This window comes from Chiloscyllium plagiosum, unplaced genomic scaffold, assembly GCF_037043375.1.
Source record: "Chiloscyllium plagiosum isolate Xiang-an unplaced genomic scaffold, Cpla_swu_hap1 HiC_scaffold_9, whole genome shotgun sequence".
Taxonomy (NCBI): domain Eukaryota; kingdom Metazoa; phylum Chordata; class Chondrichthyes; order Orectolobiformes; family Hemiscylliidae; genus Chiloscyllium; species Chiloscyllium plagiosum.
In genome coordinates, this window is record NW_028270147.1 from 121,507,921 (window position 1) to 121,534,980 (window position 27,060).

The 27,060-nt window shown below is 40.7% G+C and overlaps 1 pseudogene; it reads left to right on the forward strand.

Annotated features, from left to right (window-relative positions):
* The first annotated feature begins 4,114 nt into the window (after positions 1-4,114).
* LOC122545411 (centrosome-associated protein 350-like) overlaps positions 4,115-27,060 on the forward strand; it is a 1,525,564-nt pseudogene continuing 1,502,618 nt past the window's right edge.

The following is a 27,060-nucleotide window of genomic DNA, read 5'->3' on the forward strand; positions in this document are numbered from 1 at the left end:
AGGCCCCTACACCTGGGCCTGAGGCAGGAGCCCAAGCTCCAACACACTGGCCTCACTTCACACCAACCTTCACACAGTGCAGGGTCATGAACTCCAGCCATCAATTCCTCTGGGACCGGGATGGAGTGAGGGAACAGGGACAATTGTAGAAGAGTCAATAAGGTGTAAAGCAAGATGGAGAGAGTGTTTTGGAAAGGGGTTAGAGGAGGAAATATACTTTGTGCCCCTCGATACTGATATTGTCCATTTGTATCACAGAATGAACCAAACAGCACACTGTGAAGACAATCACAAGTTACACCAAAGTACTTTTCTTATCACAGGGGTCATTTTCATTGTGGTACGATGAGTGCCCTGCTTCTGAAGCTGTACACGCTCTCTGCATCTTTGCAGTTTATTTTTTACTGATCAGGGACAGTGAAGCAGCTGCCCTCTAGTGGCGAGAGAGCGCTTGCCCTGCTGTTGAGGATTATGGGTAAAGTCCCATTCCATTTGCGCCCACACAAACCTGCAGCCACTTCAGCTGGTTTATTGAAAATCACAAGCTTTCAAGGGGCTGCTCTTTCAACCGTGTAACTGGACTTCATACATCAGTTGAGGCCAAACCAACTTGTCATGTAGCTGAGCACATCTTCCTGGCTTTTAGAGACACACAATTATGTGAATTAGGGACAGATGAAGCAGATTCATCCTCTTGATCCTGTTCCACATGGCGGATCTGATTACTCCACATTCTTGCCTAACTCTGATAGATTACTGATAAGCAAGGGATGAAAGGCTGTCTAATTCTTCATTACAAGTATTCAGAGATTTCAGTTGACCTTTTGAACAAGAGTTTCAAAGACCTATGACTGTATGCAAGACAAAGAATTCTGCTTTTCTCATTCTTAAATGAGGGAACTTAGTTTTGTATTACCCCCAAAAACGTAATATTTTTTTCACATCCAGACTGTATCCTATGCTAATGTTGATATGGCATCTGCTTCATCAGCTGCTCTCTCATGAAAACAGCTGCCTGTGCTGACACCTTCAGTGACTAATGCACATAAACATCCAGGTCCTACTGCCCCTTCAGCTATCCATATTTGTATCCTTTAATTTGATTTGTCTCACCACATTTTCCTTCCAAAATGAATCAGTGACATCTCTTTCCATTAAATTGTATCTGCAATCATCTGCTCATTCCATTAACTTACCTACATCCTTTTTGAAGTTCGACACTATCATCTTCATAAGCCACAATACTTCAATGTTTTATATCATCAGAAAACTTTGAAATTATGCCTTGTACACTCAGGTTAATATAGATTTATTGTTAAAATTTATGTTAAATAAATTATCATCTGTTTTGACCAAATTCCCCAGTCAGTTAGGCCATGGCTAACCTGGAACACATTCCCCCTTAGTTCTGTAAACCTTACTGTCCTGAGCGAACGAACATCGAACCCTGGCCTTGACAGCTTTTCCAATTGCGAGTTCCGGATTTTCACACTTTTTCAGAAGGAGTTCTCCCTGAAATCATCCTAATTTTAATTTTAACAACCCTCTTGTTCTGAACTCTGGCACTGGAGAAAACAGTTTACATCAACATTGTTAATCATTTCCAGAGGAAAAGCCTCATTAAGCAACCTGTGTACTCTCATTAACAGTTTCAGGTCTTAAGGTGACATGACAGGCTGGATACTGAGAGGATGGTTCCCGTTATAGGGCAGACAAGAACTAGAGGGTCAATTTAACACAAAACAATCTCCTGTTTAAAACAAGGAGGTTTTGTTTTGATGGCTGAGGGTCGACAGTCTGTGGGATTCTCTTCTCTACATGGGAATGGAGGTTGGGTCATTGAGTTTACTCAAGGTTGAGGTAGACAGATTTTTGATGAAGGTGGCAGTTAAGTATAATGGGGGAATTGGGGGAAGCAGAAAGTGCAGCTGAGACCACACCCAGATGAGCAGTGATCTTCTTCATTGGCACAGCAGCTCCCAAAAGGCCTGCTCCTGCTCCTGGGTCCTATGTTCTGGCAGTGGCTGCAGCAATCCTGGACCCCCATCTTTCCTTTGTCACTCACTGACAAAAATATCATTTCAAAACAAACATTATTTTCTTTAACAAACCCAACTCAACTCTCGTTACATTATTTTTCTCATCTGTCTTCTTATCTCCACAGGGTTTTGGAAACATACGTTTTGTCTTCAGTTGGAAGGGAGGCAAACAGAGACAGAGCGAGGCCTCAGAGAACAGAGAGAGCTCACACTCTGCACAGCAAAGCTTTTTGGGTGGAGGTGAAGAGGGGAGAATCACGGGGAAAAGAGAACTTAGAGTTCAAAATAAAAGTTCTTCGCATATTGCCATCACTTAATGAATTAATGTGAGAGGCCTAGAGATCCAGAACAATAAGAGGCTAAAAGGCAGACATTATTCCTTCTCAGGGCATGAATGCCAGTGATAAGTCTCAAATGTATTGCCCATCTCCAGTTGCTCGGACTGAGTTCTTTGCTGAACCAGATCATGGGGCCGTTAAGAATTAATTGAGTCAGTGTGAGACTCGAGTCACAAGACCAGGTGATGACTGGGTTCCCTTGCCCAAAGAACATTCATGAAGATGACATGGAGTTTCATGGGCTTTTTTGTTCAGATCCCAATGATGATGTAGACCCCCTTGCAGGACCCCTCGGTCTCATGATCGGTCAAAAGAATCACTAGGAGTACGGTCTGGTTAAAGCAAGGTTACCAATTTAATAAATTAAGGCAACCTGGCGCAGATTTGGCCAGCAACACGGAGGTTGAAAGCTTCTGTGTTCCGTGGAGAAATGGCACAATTATATTCAAAAATTACACATTATTTATATGTTTCTTAAGAGATAGGACAGCCTTAATTACAAGAAAAGACCAATCACATATAATAAGTTGACATGATTTACAGCAGGTTAATCCAATGATATTTCCTGGGAAAGGGTTCTTAATTACAAGGAAAGTACAATCAACTATAATAAAGTGATATGATTGCCAACAGGCCAGTCCAATGATATTCCCTGGGAAACAGAATTGTTATATGCACAGAATCACCCCAGGTTTGCTCGTTCAGGATTAGTTCAAATACCAAATCACTGTCTTATAATTCCTATTCTGAAAAATCCATTGTATTCTCTTATCTTGTATTTAGCTTAACCCAGCAAAGCAGCAGCATACGTTCACAAGAGTCAAATCATTACTTTCAGCCATTTTGTTGTGTTATTTTAAATTGAAAATCCATTTTGTGGTTAATAAAAATCTACATATACTTGTTGCTTCTGACAACAGCCTAAATTCAAATTTTAGATCCTCATTCCCCCCTTTGTCATTCTATGACCACACCATAAGGGCATGGATCAAATTAATCCAATTCAATAGCAGTGAAAGACTGCAATATTTTCTCTTCCACCGAAGATGATTCAAGGGCAGGCAATGATGCTTCTCATCATCATCTAAGTGGAGAAGAAACATTCTCTGGGTGGAGCCAATGTTGTCAATAGAAATTAATATTTTAGCAATAATACTCTTAACAATAGCAACACCAACAAAAAGACCAACTAAAACAATAGCAGCATACATCGCCATATTGATTAGCCAGTTGTACCGTGAGCCAAAACCCCAATCTCCCAATCCTGCACCTTCATTCATTTGGTTGACAAAAGTGTGGATGCTGTCTCTGTGCCTAGTAATGTTTTCGATGAAATAAGTGACCCCCGTGATACACTTTCCTTTGACTATGGTGCAAACTCCACCTTCCTTCACAAGTATGTAATCAAGAGCATAGCGGTTTTGTTGGGTAAATAGGCACAATTCTGAAAGCATGTCCCTAATTCCTATTAGGGCAGCAGTTGTCTCATTTCATGAAATCGTGAGTCCACAAATGAGATAATTATGGTTTTGATGACTAATAACTCCTGAAGACCCTCCTACAGAAAGAACACTAAGAGCTGCATATGCCAATGAGTGAGTTTTATTTTTTGATAGAACCCTTGCATTCTTCCATTCTGCACAAAAGTCTGGAGAAACTGAATGTTTAATCAGGGTCTTGTTGTCAGGTAATTGGACAGGGAACAGTAGTTGGAAATAGTGTTCCTATAGCTACATCATGATGTGTACCTGCTCTGTTCAGGACAAGGTAGGTATACGCCTTATTGTAACTGAAAAAGTAATATCCAGGTTTAGTATAGATAATGGAAGGACCTTTCCAACAAGAAGCGGGCCTATCTTTGTAACTTCCTGGAGTACCTGTGTAATTCATGATTACATAGTTTGGCCCCGAACGTAAAGGCTGAAAATTATTTAGTCGAATGAGGTGGGTTTCTTGATAAGGGACGTGGTCGACATCCCAGAATAGTTCTACCCATCCAATAATTGGGAAAATATTAGTGCCATTCGGGGTATCATAACAAAGGTGGGTGTTGTTACCCACCTTACAAAGGGTTTGAATACCAGTGGTAATAGAGACACATTTCTCCTTAAGGCATACACATGAGATGCAAGGTCCTTCAAGGAAGCAGTGATGACTGATACATTTAATCATAGTACAGGGGATAATTTTAGGCACTTTTACATAAGTGCATCCTCCTCATTCCTTACCATTGTAGCAATTTGGATAGGATATTGCGACTTATTGGATGAAGTCCATAATCCTGTAAATGCTTTAGAACTATTCTATACCCCCATGTTAGGAGTTGGAAGGATAAAAGGGATCAGGGAGTCTCTTGCTGAAGTAAGGGCATAATAAACTACCTCATCCTCTCCAAATATTTTATTATGGGCTTTTAGAAACATATTGCTAGTGAAGGATAACATCCCCCCTTTGTCTATTTTAACAAAGGCTTACCAGGGATGCCCATTGTACAAATGTAATCAACTGGCACACAACACCTTTACAGGGCAAAGACCAATGAGACTTGTTCTGTAAATTAACTGTTCAATCTTTTTGATGCAGTTGATCACTGCAATGGTCATTCTTGGTAACATTCAGTTTCTCGGCACACAAGGACATCTTCCTGGCGTAGTTGGTACACAGTCTCTGTTTGCTCAGGATCGCACAGGTACACTGGCCCTTTTTATGCACCAATGCCGGCAATGGCAAGTCCACACAGCAGGTCAAGTTCGATCTTTATCATCTCCCCCTTGCAAGGTAGGAGGCCGCGGAGTGTCCATTGTAATACAATATAAACCGCTTCCTCCTTGTATGTACAATATACACATAATCAATTAAAATAGGCAGCAGCAAAGAAGGGACACAAACTCATCTCGTAAGAGTCACCCATATTCTGGTTTGAGTATTGAGGGAGTACCCTATTTGAGGCCCTAATTTGTGCTCTTTAGCAGGCTAACAGCAATTTTGAATTAAATAATTCTCAAATTAATCAAGTTCAAATAGCCCACTTGAGTAAGTATATTGCCCACACTGGCAAAAGGCTCGTTCATTTTAAACTCTGCACTCAAGATTCCTTTCCTACCCATTATTTTCTCATTTTATACGGAGGAGCCCAGGCATGGGTGAATTAAGCAAACCTATTTTTTATAAATCCAACTTTGCTAAGATGTAATACTCCTTGAAGTTTTGCTATTAAAAACATCAATATTACCTAAAATTTAGATTAGTCCTGCAATATATTGTATTCTCTAAAAAAAACATACATTAATCTTTAGCCCAATCAAATGAACTACAGCTGTAGTTGACAGTATTTAGAATTAAGTGTAGAAACCAGATGGTGATTTTGAGCAGAGAAGTTGGTGATGAATATTGCATGGAGGGCAATGCTGCCCCCAAATTATGGTAACATGACACAAAGCTTTCAATCCACACTGAAATGTTCTAATATTGAGCTAACCCTAGAATTTAGACATTGGTACTGTCTTAAAATTATAAACCATCACTGTTCAGTATCAAATATCTAAGTGAAGATAATAGCTCAGCCAGACACTCCTTCTTCGATCTAACAGCCCAATCCAAAGATAAATCAAATCAACCAATGTGCATTCTTATAAGCTCCATACCAAAGCAAAGACATTTAGGCTGAGCGTCTATGTATGAAACCAAATCACTTGATAATTCAGTCAGTAGGACATTGTAATATAAAGTACCTGTAATTATTGCAGAAATGGAAATTTGCAAATTGCTTCCAAATTTCTAAACAATATGGAAAGCAATCCAAACACTAAACCTGTATGATTACAGTCAGTAAGCAATGTGAATTGGCACTGAACAGACAGTCTCATTCCTCCATGATTTCTGCACCTTACCCAGGTCTGGCATACACGTTCTTATAATGTGTCTAACTGGGTTTTGCTAGGGACCCAATGGGATCAGAAGTTTGGGGTGTAAGGCTGCTGGCTTGGCAGCTGCATCTACTTGCATACTACTTTAGAAACAGTATCAGTTTCTTTAGCATGAGCCGAAAATATTGATAATTGTCAGATTGATTGGACCAAGTAACATTACTATAACATTGCCCCCTTGAGGTTAGAAGTCTTCAATGTTCCCACAAGGCTCCAAAATCGTGGATCATATTAAAAGCACAATGAAGAATCAGTGCATATTAGTAGATTTTCCTTTTGATAGGATGAAAACATGTCTATTCCCAACGTCAGCACCGAGGTACATTACTCCCCATTGGCCACTTTTCAACAGTTAAAGCAAGGGCCAGGCATTTGTCCCTGGGGGATTTTGCTGTCTTGTTGCCAGTCTCAAAGGTGAAATACTGGGGCCTGCCTGTCCCCATTTTCAGGATCCCCTCGGGAAAAGGTTGTCCAGCAGTGCTAGTCTGGTGGGCACATGAGGTAGTTCCACCCCCAGTGGGTATCCTGGTTCCAATCAACACTTTCAGGGCTGGCATACGGCATTTAGGATCACGTGGGCGCTGGATACAATTGGTTTTACCTGTAACTTGCATCAAGGTTCAGTCCGGTACTGGCCATCCCAATAGGAAACCACCACTCACCTCATTTGAGACGAGAAATTTCTAGACTGTTTCGTAATGTTGGTCTGGGTCCTGCCAGTGACTCCAGGCGGAAAACATTGCAAAAACATCAGACAGATAGGCAAATCTTACAGTCTTGTAACACAAGCCATTCATATTCAGGTTACTCCCAGAATTTTACTGCATTTACATTTGTATCACCCTTGGACATATTGAACAAATTTGGCCAGTTTGGTCTTACAGTCAGGGGCATGGTTCATTAACATAACTCTAGTTCCTGGGATGGGACCTGGTTTAGGACTGCACAGGCCACTTATCACCATGATATTGGCTATGAAGACTGAATGCTTCATTTCCAAAAGAAGGAAAGGTTTGCAACAAGTGGGTGGTTTAAAATTAAAGCTGGGGACAATCAGGAGATGTTAGGTGCTCTGTGGGTATACAAGAACATAATCCCAATCCTCAAAAAGGGTCAGTATTCCAGACATAGGCTCGGAGTTCCGTGTAGAATCTAAGTTCTTTATTTTGTGGTATTGTTGCTTTAAACTTGTTTACAAATTCCTCAGCCTTAGTGGCCTTACACTGTTTTCTCATGTCCCTTTTTATATACCCATTCACAGTCACCTCCCCAGCTTTTGGGAGTTCCATCTGCTATATCTCTATCCCCCAATCACATGCAGAATTTCTTCAACTAGCCAGTAAGGTAGCTTTCCATTCTTTAATTCACAATGAATTAATGCAGCCATGTTTTAAATTAACCATGAGGCAATAGGACAGGTCACTGACAATGAGTAAAGGAATAAAACAAGAGACCCCGCCAAATAATTAATCATTATCTGTAATTCAGGGTGGGAACCCAACAAGTGACTAAGACATTTTAAAAACTGTACTCTGCTGCTTTATTCTTCTTATTGCATCATTCTCTTCCCTTCTGTACTTGATCTCCTTGCCTCTATTTCCATTTTAACCTTATTTAATCAATTTATGTTTGTCGAACTTTAAAGCCTGTTCCTAACAATACATTTTGTAATCTTGATTGTCATAATCTGAAAGCTAGTTTTAGGATTTGAATTTTCAGCTAATCAAAAATTGCAAGAGGAGAATAACTAAATAGGTGATTTGTCTCATTCACTTGTCCTGGTCACTGTATCACATGGCTGTGACATTGTGGAGCCCGCTAACTCCATGGCAATGGGGCAGTGATGCGACAAAAGAAACAGTGATTGATTTACCACCCTGTTCCTCGATATGTTTGGCTATCCCTATTGTCCAAAGGGTGCAATGCTGGGTGTCAGCAGTGCCTGCTTAAGTCAGCAGGCGTCCTTTTTTATTGTTAGGGACACCTAATGAGATGGATAGAATTCAGTTTGGATTTTGTTTTTGGCAAGAGCACTGAATGGAGTGGTACCAAGCATATTTTATGCATTACTGAGTGGGGATCCAGCTGAAGAAGAGTCCGGAAAAGAAGCTTTCATTTATTTTGTGGACGTTGGAGGATCAATAGAGCTAAGTTTTCTTTGTCTTGTTTTGAGAGCAGATCTCCTCTGTGGTGATGGTCATTATTTTTACAATATATATCTGAATAACATGCAACATTTTATTTTGGAAATTCATTTATTCGGTATTTAATATTGAAAATGTAAAATGTATACACTTCCCAACTTTGAAATCCACGATAATTATCTGGTTTTAGTCCCTTAATTTAAATCCAAGATGAGGATTCTTAAGTGGTCCTGACCAGTCATTGCCCATTTACAATGCAAAGGTCATGAAATAACTGGAGCTGCCTTAAAAGGTCTTGTATATTCAGATGAAAAAAAAACTCCTAATGCACGAATAATGGCCAGATCTGAAGACACAGATATTAACCATAGGACATTAATTTTGTTAGATGATTTATCACAAGACTACAACTGTCCTGACCAATAATCACCAACAAAACACAGCAGTCTTAAAATTAAGTGGAAACAAACAAGTCCGAAACAAAAGAAAAGCTTATAATGTTGTTTTCCTCCATATTAAACTGATTTGAAATTGAATAAGGTTGGCTTTCATGTAAGGTTAAAAGAGATTGGATAGAAACTGACAGTAGGGCAGTCATGACCTGTAAAAGAACAGGAGTTAACATTTTATTTCATAACAACTGAAGGGTCCTTAACCTTAAAAGAAATCATGTTAAATTTCCAAAATGCAAATCAGATTCAAAACTGTCCTGGATCTTGAACTCCAGGGAACAAAGGACAAACATTCAATCACCAACAAACAAATGTGTATTCAAACCGAATCACAAAGAGTTAATCTTTGTACTAGTTTTAGGGCTTTCTCTGCCTCTCTCTCTCTCCCTCTGTCTCTCACACAGACACACACACCATATCTCAGTCTTTAGTACAGTAGGGCAGCCATGACCTGTAAAAAGAACAGGAGTTAATATTTTATTTCATAATCACTGAGGAATTGATGGCCGGAGTTCATGACCCCACACTGTGTGAAGGTTGGTGTGAAGTGAAGCCAGTGTGTTGGAGCTTGGGCTCCTGCCTCAGGCCTAGGTGTCGGAGCCTGTTCAACAATCTGCACATTGTCCTTTTTCTCTTTCTGATCACAGACTTTTTGATATTGTTTAACAAGCTAATGACATACATGCATCAGTGTTGTCTATGGCTGGAATAATTTAACATCATGGTTCTCGTTTTTAATGGACACACTCTCATGATAATACAATTTTCAATATTTCTCTTCTCTCCCCTTATGTGTAATTGAGACATTTGCAAATGAGGACAGTGCGTCTTCAACACCGAGTGAAGGGCTGGCTGGGTGTTTGAATTCTCATCTCACTATCGTCTAGCTTTCAAAGAAAAGGCTTTAGTATTTATTGCTATATTTGAAATGAGATTGCACCCAGGTTTTATAAATATTATGTTTAGAATTGATTTTTGGAATGCTAATCGGCAATAAAAATATCCTGTTCGGTTTTGTAGCTCAGTAGTTGTGTTTGTTCCCTGAGATACTGAGAGTTTACACAACACGCCATTTCCCCTTGACACAGTTGTTGGCTGAAGCCTCTGGTTGTTCGGTGAGTCCAAGCCATTGTCTTGCTCTCTGCAGTTATACCATCAGCTTGGTTTCTCAGTGTGAGCCTGGAGACCACTGCGTGGTGACTTTCTGTTCCACTGTCGGTGTTTAAAGCAAATGGAAACTGTCGAGGTTAATCCCATCATGAACATCAGAATATTATATTCAGCTGGAACTACCTCCACTGAATCATTTCTTTGGCCACCATTGCAGTAAAAGCAAATCTCTCCCTTTGCCAGCACAAAGAGAAAGTGCCGTCAGATTCCCTGTGTGATGGTTTAGCTCAATAGGAGCAGCACTGGTAGATTATGCTGCATCAGCCTGGACAGAAACTTGGGCAAGCTCCAAATGAAAGGATGACCTTCAATGGATCTGCTATGATAGGAAATATGGAATTGGAATACTTGTTAGTGAATCACCTTGTCAACTGTGAAAATATAAAACAATCTAATTTCCCAGAAACAAACATCACAGCACAGTGAGAAAGTGGGGAACAAGCGATTCCTGACCTCCCCACCCTGAGGAGTGTCACTGTTTGGGAAGCATCGCAGTTCCAGTCCCCTTTCCCTCCCCAGGCGGTGTCGCTGTTACAGTCTCCTCTCCCGCTTTGGGGAGCGTTGCTTTCGCTGTTCCCACTCTTTGAGGGGTCTCCCTTTTAATGCTCTCTCTCCCTTGCTGGGAGTATTCTTTCTGTCTGAGGATGTTGTTGCTTCTCCCTCCCCTCTCAGTTTGGTCATAAGACCATAAGACCATAAGACCTAGGAGCGGAAGTAAGGCCATTCGGCCCGTCGAGTCCACTCCGCCATTCAATCATGGCTGATGGGCATTTCAATTCCACTTACCCGCATTCTCCCCGTAGCCTTAATTCCTTGTGACATCAAGAATTTATCAATTTCTGCCTTGAAGGCATTTAGCGTCCCGGCCTCCACTGCACTCTGTGGCAATGAATTCCACAGGCCCACCACTCTCTGGCTGAAGAAGTGTCTCCGCATTTCTGTTCTGAATTTACCCCCTCTAATTCTAAGGCTGTGCCCGCGGGTCCTAGTCTCCTCGCCTAACAGAAGCAATTTCCTAGCGTCTACCCTTTCCAAGCCATGTATTATCTTGTAAGTTTCTATTAGATCTCCCCTTAATCTTCTAAACTCCAATGAATACAATCCCAGGATCCTCAGCCGTTCCTCGTATGTTAGACCTACCATTCCAGGGATCATCCGTGTGAATCTCCGCTGGACACGCTCCAGTGCCAGTGTTTCCTTCCTGAGGTGTGGGGACCAAAACTGGACACAGTACTCCAAATGGGGCCTAACCAGAGCTTTATAAAGTCTCAGTAGCACAACAGTGCTTTTATATTCCAACCCCCTTGAGATAATTGACAACATTGCATTAGCTTTCTTAATCACGGACTCAACCTGCATGTTTACCTTTCGAGAATCCTCAACTAGCACTCCCAGATCCCTCTGGACTTTGGCTTTACAAATTTTCTCACCGTTTAGAAAGTAATCCATGCTTCTATTCTTTTTCCCAAAGTGCAAGACCTCGCATTTGCTCACATTGAATTCTGTCAACCATTTCCTGGACCACTCCTCCAAACTATCTAGATCCTTCTGCAGCCTCCCCACTTCCTCAGTACTACCTGCCTGTCCACCTAACTTTGTATCGTCGGCAAACTTCGCTAGAATGTCCCCAGTCCCTTCATCCAGATCATTAATATATAATGTGAACAGCTGCGGCCCCAATACTGAACCCTGCGGGACACCACTTGTCACTGGCTGCCATTCCGAAAAAGAACCTTTTATCCCAACTCTCTGCCTCCTGTCAGATAGCCAATCCTCTATCCATACCAGTAGCTCACCTCGAACACCATGGGCCCTCACCTTGCTCAGCAGCCTCCCATGTGGCACCTTATCAAATGCCTTTTGGAAGTCTAGGTAGACCACATCCACTGGGTTTCCCCGGTCTAACCTACTTGTCACCTCTTCAAAGAACTCCAACAGGTTTGTCAGGCACGACCTCCCCTTACTAAATCCATGTTGACTTGTTTTAATCCGACCCTGCTCTTCCAAGAATTTGGAAACCTCATCCTTAATGATGGATTCTAGAATTTTACCAACAACCGAGGTTAGGCTAATTGGCCTATAATTTTCCATCTTTTGCCTTGATCCTTTCTTGAACAAGGGGGTTACAACAGCAATCTTCCAATCATCTGGGACTTTCCCGGACTCCAGTGACTTTTGAAAGATCTCAACCAACACCTCCGCTATTTCCTCAGCCACCTCCCTTAGAACTCTAGGATGTAACCCATCAGGGCCAGGAGATTTATCAATTTTAAGACCGTTTAGCTTTTCTAGCACTTTCTCTTTTGTAATGGCAACCATACTCAACTCAGCCCCCTGACTCCCTTTAATTGTTGGGATATTACTTATGTCTTCCACTGCAAAGTACTTATTAAGTTCTCCTGCTATTTCCTTACCTCCCATCACTAGGCTTCCAGCATCAGTTTGAAGTGGCCCAATGTCTACTCTTGCCTGTTGTTTGTTTATTATGTATTGAAAGAAACTTTTACTATCATTTCTAATATTACTGGCCAGCCTAACTTCATATTTGATCCTCTCCTTCATTCTTTCTCTCTTTGTTATCCTCTGTAGGTTTTTGTAGACTTCCCAATCTTCTGATTTCCCAGTGCTCTTGGCCACTTTATAGGCTCTCTCTTTTTCTTTGATAGATTTCCTGACTTGCTTTGTCAGCCATGGCTGTCTAAGCCCTCCCCAGATAATCTTTCTCTTCTTGGGGATGAACCTCTGTAGTGTCCTCAATTTTACCCACAAACTCCCGCCATTTTTGCTCTACTGTCTTCCCTGCTAGGCTCTGCTTCCAGTCTATTTTCATCAGTTCCTCTCTCATGCCCTCATAGTTACCTTTATTTAACTGTAACACCATTACATCCGATTTTGCCTTCTCTCTTTCAAACTGCAGACTGAACTCTACCATATTATGATCGCTGTTTCCTTCGTGTTCCCTTACTTTAAGATTTTTTATAAAGTCTGGTTCATTACATAGCACTAGGTCCAGAATAGCCTGCTCCCTTGTGGGCTCCATGACAAGCTGTTCCAAAAAGCCATCCTGTAAGCATTCCATGAATTCCCTTTCTTTGGATCCACTGGCAACATTATTTACCCAGTCCACCTGCATATTGAAGTCTCCCATGATCACTGTGACCTTGCCTTTCTGACATGCCTTCTCTATTTCCCGGTACATGTTGCGCCCCTGGTCCTGACCACTGTTAGGAGATCTGTACATAACTCCCACTATGGTTTTTTTTGCCTTTGTGGTTCCTCAATTCCATCCACACAGACTCCACACCATCCGACGCCATGTCATTCAGCACCATAGATTTAATTTTGTTCTTAACTTCCTTGTGCATCAGACTTTGCCGAGTCAGGAGGTAAATTACTTCGCACAGAGTTTCCAGCCTCTGATGTTATCCTGTAAACCTTGCTTATTTGGCTAATCCAGTTCCATTTCTGGTAAATGGTGACATCCTCCAGGATACTGTTAGTGGGATTCAATGATGGTAATGTCGTGAATGATGAGGGGAGATGATTGGATCCTATGTTTTGTCATTGTCTGGCACTGTTTGTCACCAATGTTATTTCCAACCTATCAGCCCAAGACTTCTTGAATGCTGTTCAGGTTTTACTGATAGTAACTCGGAATACAGCTGAGGGATTATGAATGGGATTCAACAGTGTGCAGTCATGAATCATCCCCATTTCTGACCTTATGGAGAAAAGGACTCTGAAGATGATTGGATCTTGGACAATGCCCTTGGACAATGAGGTGTTTGAACCTGCAATAGGCACAACTATTTCCTGATTCCATTGGCTTCAATTTTTCTCACACTCCTTGATACCATACTTCGCCAAAAGCTCCCTGAATGTCGGCCCAATTATTGGATGTAATGAGGATTGGAGCTGAATGGCCCTGACAGAACCCAAACTGGGCATCAGTCAGCGTTTTATTGGGGAATGTATTTCTCCATTGCATTGTTAATGATGATCAACCATTTTGCTGAAGATTAAGCATAGACAGATGGAGCAACGTTTGAATAGTTTGGATATTCCTCCATTTTGAGGGCAGGATTTACCTGGGTAAATTTACAAATTGCTAGTAGTTGTCAGTGTTGTTGCTGCATTTAAACAGACTGCCAAGGGATATGACTAGTTCTGGAGCACAAACCATCAATCGTATAGTTAATATGTTTTCAAGCCTTATTGCTATTGCTGTGTCCTCTTATCCCTTCATAAGTATCAGAGAAGGATGGAGATAAGTTGGTTATTTTCCCCATTGGTTTTGTTACTACCTGCTGCAGACCAAGTCTACCAAATTTACCCTTTAGGATTTCACCAACCTGGCCATTAGTGCTGCTATGAATGTATGTTTGGTGATGAAAATTGAAGTCATGTACTTAGAGTACATTCTGAGCCCTTGCTACTCTCACTACTTCCTCAAAGTGGCGTTCAACATGGAATACTGATTCACCAGTTAGGGGGTGGTGGTAATCAGCAGGAAGTTGTCCATGGTTGACCTGATGCCCTCAGACTTTATGGAATCTGAAGTCAATATTGAAGGATCCCAGAGAAACTCACTCCCAATTGTATGATACTGCCGCTACCTCTGCTGAGTCTATTCTGCTAAGGAGGAGTGTGCAATGTTGGCTATAAATTTGGTGTGACTATGTCAGGCTGAAACTTGAGTGTTCTGTGGGGCAATTAGACACAATCCCTGAATATGAGTAAGGAGAACTTTGCAGAGTCGTCTGGGCTGGATATATTGCTGTTATTTCTGGTTCCTTGATTGTTATCACATTGTGTGTTTGGTTTTATTATTTACCTTCCCCAGCAGTTTATGGAAGAACTAGGTGGCTTACTTGAGTGCTTCTCCTTCATCAAGTGGTTGTCAAGCACAATCATAAGACACAGGATCTTATGATCCTGGTCCACAGCTACCTGATGAAGGAGCAGCACTCTGAAAGCTAGTACTTCCAAATAAACCTGTTGGACTATAACCTGGTGTTGTATGTTTTTTAACTCTGTAGAATTTCGGCAATGTTTGGAGAGGAGTATCTTTTGGTTGTAGTGTACTAATGGTGTTTCACCTCTGGTTTTCTTCAGTTTCTTCCTGTCAACTGTTGTAAATTTCAGTCTCAGCAGTCTACTGGTTTCCTCATTCTGTTGCAGTATTTAGAGTTCTCAGACATGTGCAGTGTTGGCGAGGTTTCACTTAACAGCCAGTCATCCCGATAAGATGGGCCACCTTTTTTAACAGCAGTGACCCTTGTAATGGTGGTAGGTGATTTGGGATTAAATAGAGCTACCAGTGATGAAGGAGCAAGTCAGAGAGGTGGAGATGATGTGCCTAAGGTGCTGACTCATTTGTAGTGTCAGAAGTATCTTTGAAGTTTTCAAGTTGGCAGGGTTACTGTTTGAAAATATCAGACTGTATCTGAACCCAGAAGTGTCTAGAAAATGAAATGTGCCGTCATAACCTTTTTAATGTAGAAAGATGATTATTCCTGTAAGGTGTTGACCCTGACCTCAATTTCTTTCTCTTGGAATGGAAATTTATTTTCTCAATTTTCTTCCCTGTTCTCCCTATTCTGACTGAGAATTTGGCCAAGTAATCACTTTTTATTTCTGAGCCTTTATCATGTGTTGCCGGGCAAATTAGAGAAGGAATCACAGGGCTGATCCATTCCACATGAATGCACTTGGCAAAGGGGAATCACTGGATGGATTTTCTTCCCTTTTCTGCCTAAGTTGAAGCCATTCCCTACAGCTTGGAGATTGATCACTTCCAGAACACTTCAGCTCGTGGTGTGCAACAATGTCACAGTGTTGTGTGTAACCATATAACAGGGCCTGTGTCTGTTGTCTAGTATTGATCTGTGCAACTTCAGAAAAGAAAACTTGTTTTAAATGGCACCGTTTACAATCATGGAACATTCTTTATGTGGCTTACAGCCAGTGAACACTTTGTAGTTTATGAAATAGCAAATGCAAAATACAATTTGAGCATGTTCGGTTCATCAAAACAGCAAATTGTTGAATAGGATAATCTGTTGAAAATAAATATTGGCCAGAATGCTGAGGTCTTCTGCATTCATCTCCTCTGAAGGACACCATCTGCAACATAGTGCAGTACTCCCTCAGTACTGGACAGGTCATTCTGCTATAACATGCATTTCATTAACACAAATTTGCTATAACATGATTGACAAATTGGGGACACTGTTTCTAAGGAACGAACTCTGAAAACATGTGTTGGCTGTAACCCGATTACATCGCGAAGATTTTAAGTGCTGTTTCTAAAATGTGATTTTCCGATATCATGGGGGTTGGACAGCAAAGCAACCATTGTGTTATGGAAGAACTACCTGGAGTGAAATGTCTGCCTGAGAGATCTGCTCAAATCTCTGGTGGGATTTGAACCCACAATCTACTGTCTCAGGCTACACAACTGCTATCTGGTCAGTGACGGCCCTTTCTTGCTCTTTAAATAAGTGGCAGAGTTGTGATGAAATATCCTTTCGGTGTAGTCTGCACATTATATGATATTTCTCCCATTCTGATCCTCTTTATTTGTCTAAATCAATTCAGAACCAGCTAATTTCCTGAATTTTCATCCCTTCCACACATTCCCATGTCAATAAATTTTATTCATTGCCCTGAAGACCTCAATTGATAGAGAACAGCAAAAGATCAAGCAGATTATCAGACTTTATTGTTTAAAAATTAAACTTCTTTGATTTATAGGATATTTGATTAATCTACATGCAGAGGAGCCTTGATTATCTGGCATTCGATTATCTGAATTTCGGATCATCCGAAGTAGATTGTAAGATCCCGATGCTTGGCTAAACTGTATTACCCAGCATTCAATTATCCAAACAAAACACTCTGCCCATGTCGCTCGGGTAATCAAGGTTCCTCTGTAAATTGTTCCATTGTTTCAATGTTGTGCTTCCTTGTGAATCTACATTATTATCTGAAAAGCACATTGCTGCTCTGGCTCGTGTTTAATTGTTTGCAGTGAACAGTACGTTCACGACAACATTAAGTGTCCCAAACTAATAGTCATCAAAGTGATTTACCTTTCTCCCTCAGTTATTTTTTAAAAACTGGAACTTTCATTAAACCTTCAGAGTAGTCACAGCATATAACCGTGTGTCAGCTGCTTTCTAGTTCCTGATGAGAAACATTTCTGCCATGACACAAGCCAACCTCTGAGCTTACAGTCACTTTCAAATAAATGTTTGTTCGAACCATTCTTTGTTTCTGTATCAAAGGCATTAGCTATAACAGGCAATAATATTGGAAGAGCTCATTTATCCACCATTTTCCAAGGGTGGGTAATGGAGGCATATAAGGGACATTGACCTGCCAGACACAAACTGGGCATTTGTGTCTGAGCATAAGTTGGACTTTCTCTGCAGATTGCAGCTGCAGTAACATATCCCTATTGTGACCTTTTACCACCTGCTGTAGTTGCTTTATCAAACTCCCTGTTCAGTTATGAATATTTCACGTTCGGAAAAGATTTCTGTGCTGTGGATCTCTGTGACTATTGGACTCTTTGTGACACTCTGTGACAATCTATTTCTCTCTGTGACTCTCTGTGACTCTGTCTCAATCATAATGAGAAATGCCACAATGTATTTATTGCACATTTCTGATAAATAATTTGTCTTGTGGAAAGGGAACATGCATTTAGCGTGAAGTGAACTGGTAGAGTTGTGAAAAGAGGTCTGTAATGTAAGAAAAAAATGTCAATCATGGTTTAATTTTACTAACGTCAGTAAATGACTATTAACCATTAATTTACATAAATGGAACATTTACATTGTGAGAAGGAAAAGAGACTAGATAATGTAGGGACCAGGAAATGGGACTTGGCCAGATTAGCAGTTGTTTACTGAATGGTAGAGTCTCAGAAAAACAACCAAATATTTGCAGGGGCAAATATTTGGCCAAAGGACTGTTATAAAGAAAGAAATATTTCCATCTAAATAATGAGTGTTGTGGTTACGGGACATCTCAAAATGGCTCTCTGCCAATGAAGTACTTTTTGAATTCTGGTCATTGGTTCAAGGGAGGTATTATGACGTCGTAGCTCCAATTGTTCTGGCATAATAGCGACTTGATGATCTCGATAATCTGGATAATCAGATTCCTCACAAAAACTTGGTTGAATATACAGCACAAAAACCAAAAGAGCTGCTGGAAATCTGAAACAAAAACAGAAATTGCTAGAAAGGCTGAGCAGGTCTGGCAGCATCTTTGGACAGAAATCAGTTAACATTTCTGGTTCAGTGATCTTTGTTGTTATGGGACATCTCAAAATGGCTCTCTGCGAATGAGGTATTTTTTGAATTCTGGTCATTGTTCCAAGGTAGGTATTACGATGTCATGGCTCCAATTGTTATGGCATAATAGCCAGGGGAACAAGGACTTGGACTTCTGTTGATGGTTACTGACATTATTTGATTTTGGTTCTGGTGTATACACACACAGATGCTCCTAGTTTGAACCTACTACTTACTACTAGTACATTCCTCACTGAAGCTACATTACCTCTCAGGACTGGAGAACGTCCCACATTTGAGTTTCTGATTGCAAGCTTGTAATGTAATCTAATCTGAATCTGAAAATCTGTGTTGTTGATTATCTTTGCTTTGTTTTTGTTTTAGGTGAGCTGACAAATTGTGGAGTAGAACATCTAACAAGTCAGCCCGACTAAATCAGAGACTGATAAAGAGTTGAAGTACGAGGCAAGGTATAGTGGTGCTGATTTGCAAACTACTCCAGTTAGTTGTCGTGCCTTCAATCATTGTTGTGGTGACTACTGGGTCTAGCCATCAATACTGTGTGGCAGATTAGAGATCATTTGATCCTGTGGCCAAAGAACTGTTATAAAGAAAGAAATATTTACATTTAAATGGTGACTTTTGTGGTTGTGGGACATCTCAAAATGGCTCTCTGCCAATGAAGTATTTTTTGAATTCAGGTCATTGTTACAAGGGATGTATTATGATGTCGTGGCTCTGATTGTTATGACCTAATACCCAGTTGGTGTTAGTACTGGATAATCAGATCCCCAGCAAAACCTTGATTGAATATACCACACAAAAAACAAAAGAACTGCTGGAAATCTGAAACAAAAAAAAAGAAATTGCTGGAAAGGCTCAGCAGGTCTGGCAGCCTCTGTGGAGAAAAATCCGTTAGCATTTCTGGTCCAGTGATCTTTGTTGTTATGGGACATCTCAAAATGGCTCTCTGCAAATGAGGTATTTTTTGAATTCTGGTCATTGTTCCAAGGGAGTATTATGATGTCGTGTGTTGTGGCTCCAATTGTTATGGAATAAAAGCCGGGAGAACATGGGCTTGGGCTTCTGTTGATGCTTACTGATATTATTTGATTTTGGTTCTGGTGTACACACACAGATGCTCCTAGTTTGATCTTACTACTTAATTCTTTCACATTCCTCACTGAAGCTACATTATCTCTCAGGACTGGAGAACGTCCCACACTGGTGAAGGATTTGTTTGTGCTGTAAGGCTCAACGTTGGTATACAAACCAGATTTCAATTGTTTATACAAAATGTTGTATTTCATTATCATTAAATAATGTCGACTTAATATTTCTGTTTTTGACCAAATTGAAAATCCAAATCCAAAATAAGTATATGAGTTTCCGATTGCAAGTTTGTAATGTAATCTAATCTGAATCTGAAAATCAGTGTTGTTGATTATCTTTGCTTTGCTTTTGTTTTAGGTGAGCTGACAAGTTGTGGAGTGAAACATCTAATAAGTCAGCCCTACGAAATCAGAGACTGATAAAGAGTCGAAGTACAAGGCAAGGTAGAGTGGTGCTGATTTGCAAACTACTCCAGTTAGTTGTAGTGCCTTCAATCATTGTTGTGGTGACTACTGGGTCTAGTCATCAATACTGTGTGGCAGATTAGAGATCATTTGATCCTATGGCCAAAGGACTGCTGTAAAGAAAGAAATATTTACATTTAAATGGTGAGTTTTGTGGTTATGGGACATCTCAAAATGGTTCTCTGCCAATGAAGTATTTTTTGAATTCTGGTCATTGTTTCAAGGAAGGTATTACGGTGTCACCACTCCAACTGTTATGACATAATAGCTAGTTGAAGTTACCACTGGATAATCAGATCGGCAGCAAAAACTTGGTTAAATGTCCAGCATAAAAACCAAAAGAACTTCTGGAAATCTGAAACAAAAACAGAAATTGCTGGAAAAGCTCAGAAGGCCTGGCAACATATTTGGAGAGAAATCCGTTAACACTTCTGGTTCAGTGGTCCTTCCTCTGAACACTGAAACATTAATTCTCATTTCTACCCATGTTGTGAGGAAGAGTCACTGAACCCGAAATGTTAATTGATTTCTCTCTACAGATGCTGGTACTGAGCTTTTCCTGCCATGTCTGTCTTTGAAGACACAGTAAATGTTTTATTAACCAGCACCAATGAGACCAGGAGTGCTGGTTGATCAAATATTCCAGTAGCCAACAAACTGACACAGTCAATGCAAAAACACAGGCTAAGTATTAGAAATGTAATGCAGGGGTATACACATTACTTTATTTATAGTATAACTCACTGAAACAAGCATGCAGATTTGCCTTAAATAAAACTTAATGGCAGAGTGCCTTCTCACTTGCAGCCTCAACTCACTACTCTGACACCACGATAATGCAGTAACCTTCGAGTATTTCAGGTGAATAATTTTTGTTGGTTTCTCAAGAGCGACAGTTCATAAAGTGCCAGTTAAAATAAAGTTTGCTGTCCCATGATTGTTTTTGGCTATCTGGTTGAATTACTCGCGCATGTTGCAGTTCACCATCTACATTGCACAATTCAGTAGTGTGATGGAATATTTTCAACTTGCCTGGATGAGTGCAGGTCTACTAGTACCGAAGATGCTTGACACTATTTGGGACAAAACAGCCCAGGGCTAACACCACATGCACAAACCTTCACTTCCTCCAACTTCAACAATCAGCACCAATCTGTATCATTTACATAATATACTTACAGAAGTTCTCTGAGGCTGACAGGGTGGCACTTTCCAAATCCATTGGCACCTTGAAGGACAAAGGCAGCAGATACATAAGAGCACCAACACCAGCAAGTTGCTATCCAAGCTGCATCCTGTTCCTGATCAGAAATATATCAACGCTTCTTCAGTATTGTTGGTTGGAAATCCTGCAACTCTCTCCCTCATGGCATTGTGGATTGACCTGCAATAAATGGACTGCAGGGCTTCAAATATGTGGTTCACCATATCTTCTCCATGGCATCCAGGGATGGGCAATAGATGCTGGCTCAACCAGAGAGACACTCATCGTGAATAAATCAGTTTTTTTCTATTATACAGGAAAATTCCAAAGCTGGACACATGGTAGAGTCATAGAGGTGTACAGCGCATGAAAGGACTCTGGCTCAAGTCTTCGCTGGTCAAAAGCAGCCACCTGACTATTTTGATCCAATTTTCCAGCACCTGGTCCATTGCCTTGTGTACTTTGATATCTCAGTTGTACATCTAATTAAATGTCACAAGGGTTTCTGCTTCTAACACTCTTACACCACTCCCTGATTAAAAACACTTCTCCTATTCCTTTTTAACTTAAATCCATGCCTCCTGATATTGATCACTCCTCCCAAGGGAGAAGGTTTTTTTCCCGTCTACCCTGTTTACGCCCCTCATAATTTTATACATCTTGATCATGTTCTCACTCCATCTCCTCTGCTGTGAGGAATATGTTAATGAAAGAAATTAGGGAAATTAGTATCTGAAGTTAATATCAGACTTGAGGTTATTGTGCAAAGATGAGTGGCAGGTCAGATGATTGGTCAGAATATAAAGATAGCAGGTAATAACTAAAAGGTTAATCAGGACGAAAAAATTAATATGGGAGGAACATAGTCAGACAAGCAAAATGGACAGAATAGCTGGGATGAAGCTATTTCCGCTTGTGAAATAAACAGCGATGAGAGGACATAGATTGACATATTGTGCCAATGAAGCAAGAGTGGTGTGAGGAACAAAATATCTTTTTCATACAGCGAGTTGTTCGGATATGGAATACACTGCATAGAAGTGTGGAGCAGAAAGGTTCAGTTAAGTCATTCAAGAAGGCATTGGGTTTTTTTTTGGACAGTAATGATGTGCAGCAATAAAGGAAAAAAGCAGATGTTTGTCAGACACTAAAGCTGGTGAAGGCATGATGGGCTGAATGACCTCTTCCTGCACTGTGAAGTAAAATGAGGTGCTGGTCCTGCAGAAAGTGAGAATGGAGATTAAATAGTAGATAACAAGGGAATGGTAGAGGATTCAAAGAGACATTCCTGGACTAACTGTCAATCAGGTAGTGGAAAGGAGCAGTGGACTTGGTGAAATTACAATCATGAGGGAAACTGATAGAACTCTGCTCTGCCAATGGGGGTGGGTTCATTGAATTTTTTTTACAGAGGTGGTTTATGTTTGCCACGGGAATTGAAGGTAATTGGAGTTCGAATTGGAAACAGAGCAGCCGTGATTATATTGAAAGGTGGAGCAGATTTGAGGTGCCGAATGGGTTGCTTCTCTTATTTCGTTTGCTTAAAAAGATACAGAGAATGTAAACATTATTGAAAGAAGGCAAGTAATTGACGTTTTTCGTCTTGTACTTATTGGGATTAGCTTACCAAAAAATACTAGAATAGTTTTACTCAAGAAACATGATTATGTTGATAAAATGCTGTGCTCACTGATGATTCCAACTTTTTCTGCACAACTTGCCATTACGTGACCAAAGAGCTACAGTAGAGGGCAAGTTGCACACAACTGAGACAACTCCTGAGCTTGTGGAGATCTGGTGGCTCTCACTGTCTTGTTCTCAGACCCAACTGTTTATTTACCGAGAGCCAATCACCTCACTGTTGGCAGGCAGAAGACCCTTGTCATCGATGGGTACTAGTCTGCATACTAATCTTGTTGCTAACCGGATCTTCCCTTGTACACAGACCTTGGCAGCAGCTTATCTGTAAACCTTTCAATATTGCTTGAATCAGCAACTGTGTAAACAGAGCTTAGAATAAGTGTCAGGTAACTTGCTTTCAAAACTTCAGCACTCCATAGTTTTTAAACAGTTTTCTCACTTCAATCCATAATCAAAAATACAGAAAATTGAAACGATCTGGTCTTTACATAGTTTATTTACCAATGTACCACTCCAGGGAAAAAGTGAGGACTGCAGATGCTGGAGACCTGAGTCGAGTGTGTGGTGCTGGAAAAGCACAGCAGGTCGGGCAGCATCCAAGAAGCAGGAGAATGAACATTTCAGGCATTAGCCCTTCATCAGGAATGAGGGCTTATGATGAAGGGCTTATGTCCAAAAGGTCGATTCTCCTGCTTCACGGATGCTGCCTGACCTAAGAATGTCCCTTTTTTATTTGATAAAAGGCCACATTAAAGGTTATTACTGAAAGTAATACCTCATCTTACAAGAGTTTAACATGTTACCATAAATAGGAGATTGGCTGGGAAACAGGAAGAGAGTCGGCATAAATGGGTCTTTTTCAGGTTGGCAGAATGTAACAAGTGATGTGCCAAAGGGCTCGGTGCTGCGTCTCAACTGCTTACGATTTATAAAATGACTTGGATGAAGGGATGGAAGATAAGTTGCCAAATTTACTGACAACACAAGGAGAAAAGTAGGCTGTGAAGCAAACATGGGGTTGCAAAAAAGTTACCAGTAGTTTAAGTGAGCGGGCAAAGATCTGACTTAGTTGAAATGTGGGAAAAGTGAATTTTTTTCACTTTGGCAAGAAGGATACAAAAGTATATTATCTAATTGGTGGGAGATTGCTGAGCTGTGAGAGAGAGGGATGTGAATGTCCTGGTGCATGATTTTCAAAAGGCTCAAATGCAGTTATAGCAAAAAATTGGGAAAGCTGATAGAATGTTTTGATTTATTGCAAAGGGACTCGAACACAAGGGAGGTTATGCCTCAGTTGTACAGGCCATTGGTGGGATCCCATCTGAAGTGCTGTGTATAGTATTGGTCACCTTATTTAAGAAAGGATGTAAATGTGTTGAAAGCAGTTCAGAGAAGATTTAGCAGCCCTGCAGTGGAGGGTTGCCTTATGAAGAAAGGTTGCATAGATTGGGCTTGTCTAGCTGGAAGTTAGGAAAATAAAAAGTGACTTGAGAGGCTTTGATAGGATGGATGTAGAGAGGATCCTTCCACTTAATCGAGGCATCTAGAACTGTTTAAAAGTGAGAGGTTGCTGGTTTAAAATGGAAAGATTGGCTCCATATTTTTGAGGGTCATAAGTCTTTGGAGCTCACTTCCTGAAAAAGCAGTGGAAGCAGAGCCCTTGAATATTTTCAAGTCCATGGAGGATGCATTCTTGTAAAGAGGGAATAAAAGGTTATCAGGAATAGGAGGGAATGTGTATTTGGGTTACATTCATGATCACCATGGTCTTGTTAAATCGTGGAGTAGGCTCAAAGGACCGAATGGCTGATTCTTCTTTGTGTGCAGTTTCCACATGCTGACTTCTTTCATTCCATGCTGTACATTTCTACACATTCTATCTTCTGCATCATAGCCCTGCTTGCTTATCACTCTCTTGTTATTTATCTTCATTCTCTGCCTTAACCCAGTCCTTCAGCTGCAAAATTCCTATGTACAGATTTGTTTGTGGCTCCTGTTTACTTTTCCAACTCTTTTCTGCCCTGGCCCCCTCCATATCTCAGGTCATTCTGTCCGCTGAACATTTTAGCTCCATACTTCCCAGCCTCACCCTGACATTTCCTGCTTCTTAACTTCCAAAATCCCTCAAAATATATTTTTGACATCCTGCATGTTTTCTAGTTCCCCTTTGATTCCTGCCTGGGTCTATCCTAAGAGTTTTTACTGCAGGAAACAGACTATTTTAACTTGCATTGTGTTTGATTCATTATTTTTCTTTCATCCCAAGTTGCGGCACATAGAAAACAGGCTTGAAGCTATACCCACCACTACTGCAGTGACAGACACAGTGATGGATACGAGGGAAGCTTTGAGCAGTGCTACTCGAAAAATTAGCAGACTGGGTAAGTGGAAGGAATACAAAATAGTTGTTCATGGCAATTAGATCAACAGTTACTCTTGACCTCATGCTGGCCATTATTGATCAGATAAAAGTAATAACCCTGGTGAAATTAAGTTAAATGGTCGAGGGTTATGCACTGACATTTTGCAGTGTTTTGAAAGCATTTGCAACAGAAACTGAGGCTATGGAATCTTTTCCTTCTCTCTAATTTATGGAGCTTCTTTGGTAAGGCTTAGCAGGCAAAGTCAACCCTCCATCCCCTTCCTGAAGTGGTCATCTCCCGCTCCCATCTGTGTCAACACCTGTTGCCCATTGCAGATTCCTCCAAATGTCTGGTTTATCACTTTGTGCTGGTCCACAGAATTTGAGGAGGTGGACAAGAATTAAATTACCATCTATCTCTTCTATATTCTGACAGCAACAATTTGAGAGAAACTTGTGCTTACTAACCAATCCCATTGATTGTGATAATGGAATGCATGCTCCTTTTTTACTTCTTAAACTTTGTTTCTATTTCTATCAGATGGAAGGTATCTGGAGAATTCTATACCCAGTGCTACATCCGTCAAATCCAGTAGTCGCAGAAAATCACGGAAGGTCAACACCTCCCGCAGCCCCTTGCGATCTACCACTCTGGAAAGTAACATTATGAAGAGCAGTCAAGTTGAATTCAGAGATCCACTAACTGCAGATAGTTATGACCAGACGTATGTACTTTCTGTCGGTCACTTTCTGTTATCAATTCCTTCAGTTGTGCATATATTAGAAACAACTAATACCTGCATGACAGTTTACAGTTGCACTCCCCTGACACTCAAAGCACGACAGAGTCAACAGTGGCAGGATAGATACATAGAGGATCCCAGACTTCAGAATGCTTGTTCTTTCACACGTAATCTCATCCGAGGGTGTAATTTTAAAGATCTTGCATGCAAACATTTTCTGTACTTATGACTTTTTACAGTGTGTTCCAACTTGTGTACAAATTGACTTGCAGAAGCACTCTAGAACAGAAACCATTCGTAAACTGGGGTCTGCCAGTAGCCTGAGGCAGTTTCCATTAGAAACACGGGCACAATTTCCAATATGGAATAATAATAATAATAGAATGTGTTTACAAGAATCCTTTGCCATGTAGCCCACCTTAGTTGGTTCTATTTGGTTTTTATTCAATGCTCACTGCTCTGTGAACCAACTATTAATGGAGATACGTTAGTGAAGCTCAGTCTTGTGCAGTATTTAGATCATCATCAGTTCATCAGAGCCATTAAGCTTTTATAAATAGGGACTGGAGTACAAAAATGAATGATGTTAAACCATCACAAATCACTGGTTAAGCTACAGTTAGAATGTTGTCCCCAGTATTGGGAACCCTAATTCAGGAAGGACTTCAAGGCTGTGCACAGGAACCAGAAAGTGTTAACTTGACATTCGTTGATTATAGTAATCAAGAGAGATTCGATAAATTGCTGATCAGTTTGATTGAACAGTGGTTCAGAGGAGACCTCAAAATTGGTCAGGACTTTGGAAGAACTGCTTCTACTGGTGGAAGAAACAGTAAGTAAAGGGAAAATACAAGGTGAAGTTATGGAAGTCACCAAATTAATAAAGTTACAGACTGTCATTGGCATCAAGTTTCATTTCAAGGGGAGGTGATAGCTGAGTGGTATTAGTGCTACGCAAATAATCCAGATACTCAGCATATTCTAGGAAGCCGACACTGGATCGTCCAACATATGTTGAGCTGGGGTGAATTCTCCTTGATGCTTATAGAAATTGGGTTGTTGGGGTTTTTTGGACTTCATCAAGGGCAAGTAGTCATCAGTGAGCATTTGCTTTCTGTAGTGCATGTGATTTTGGAAAGTCTTCAGCTCTTGTATAAT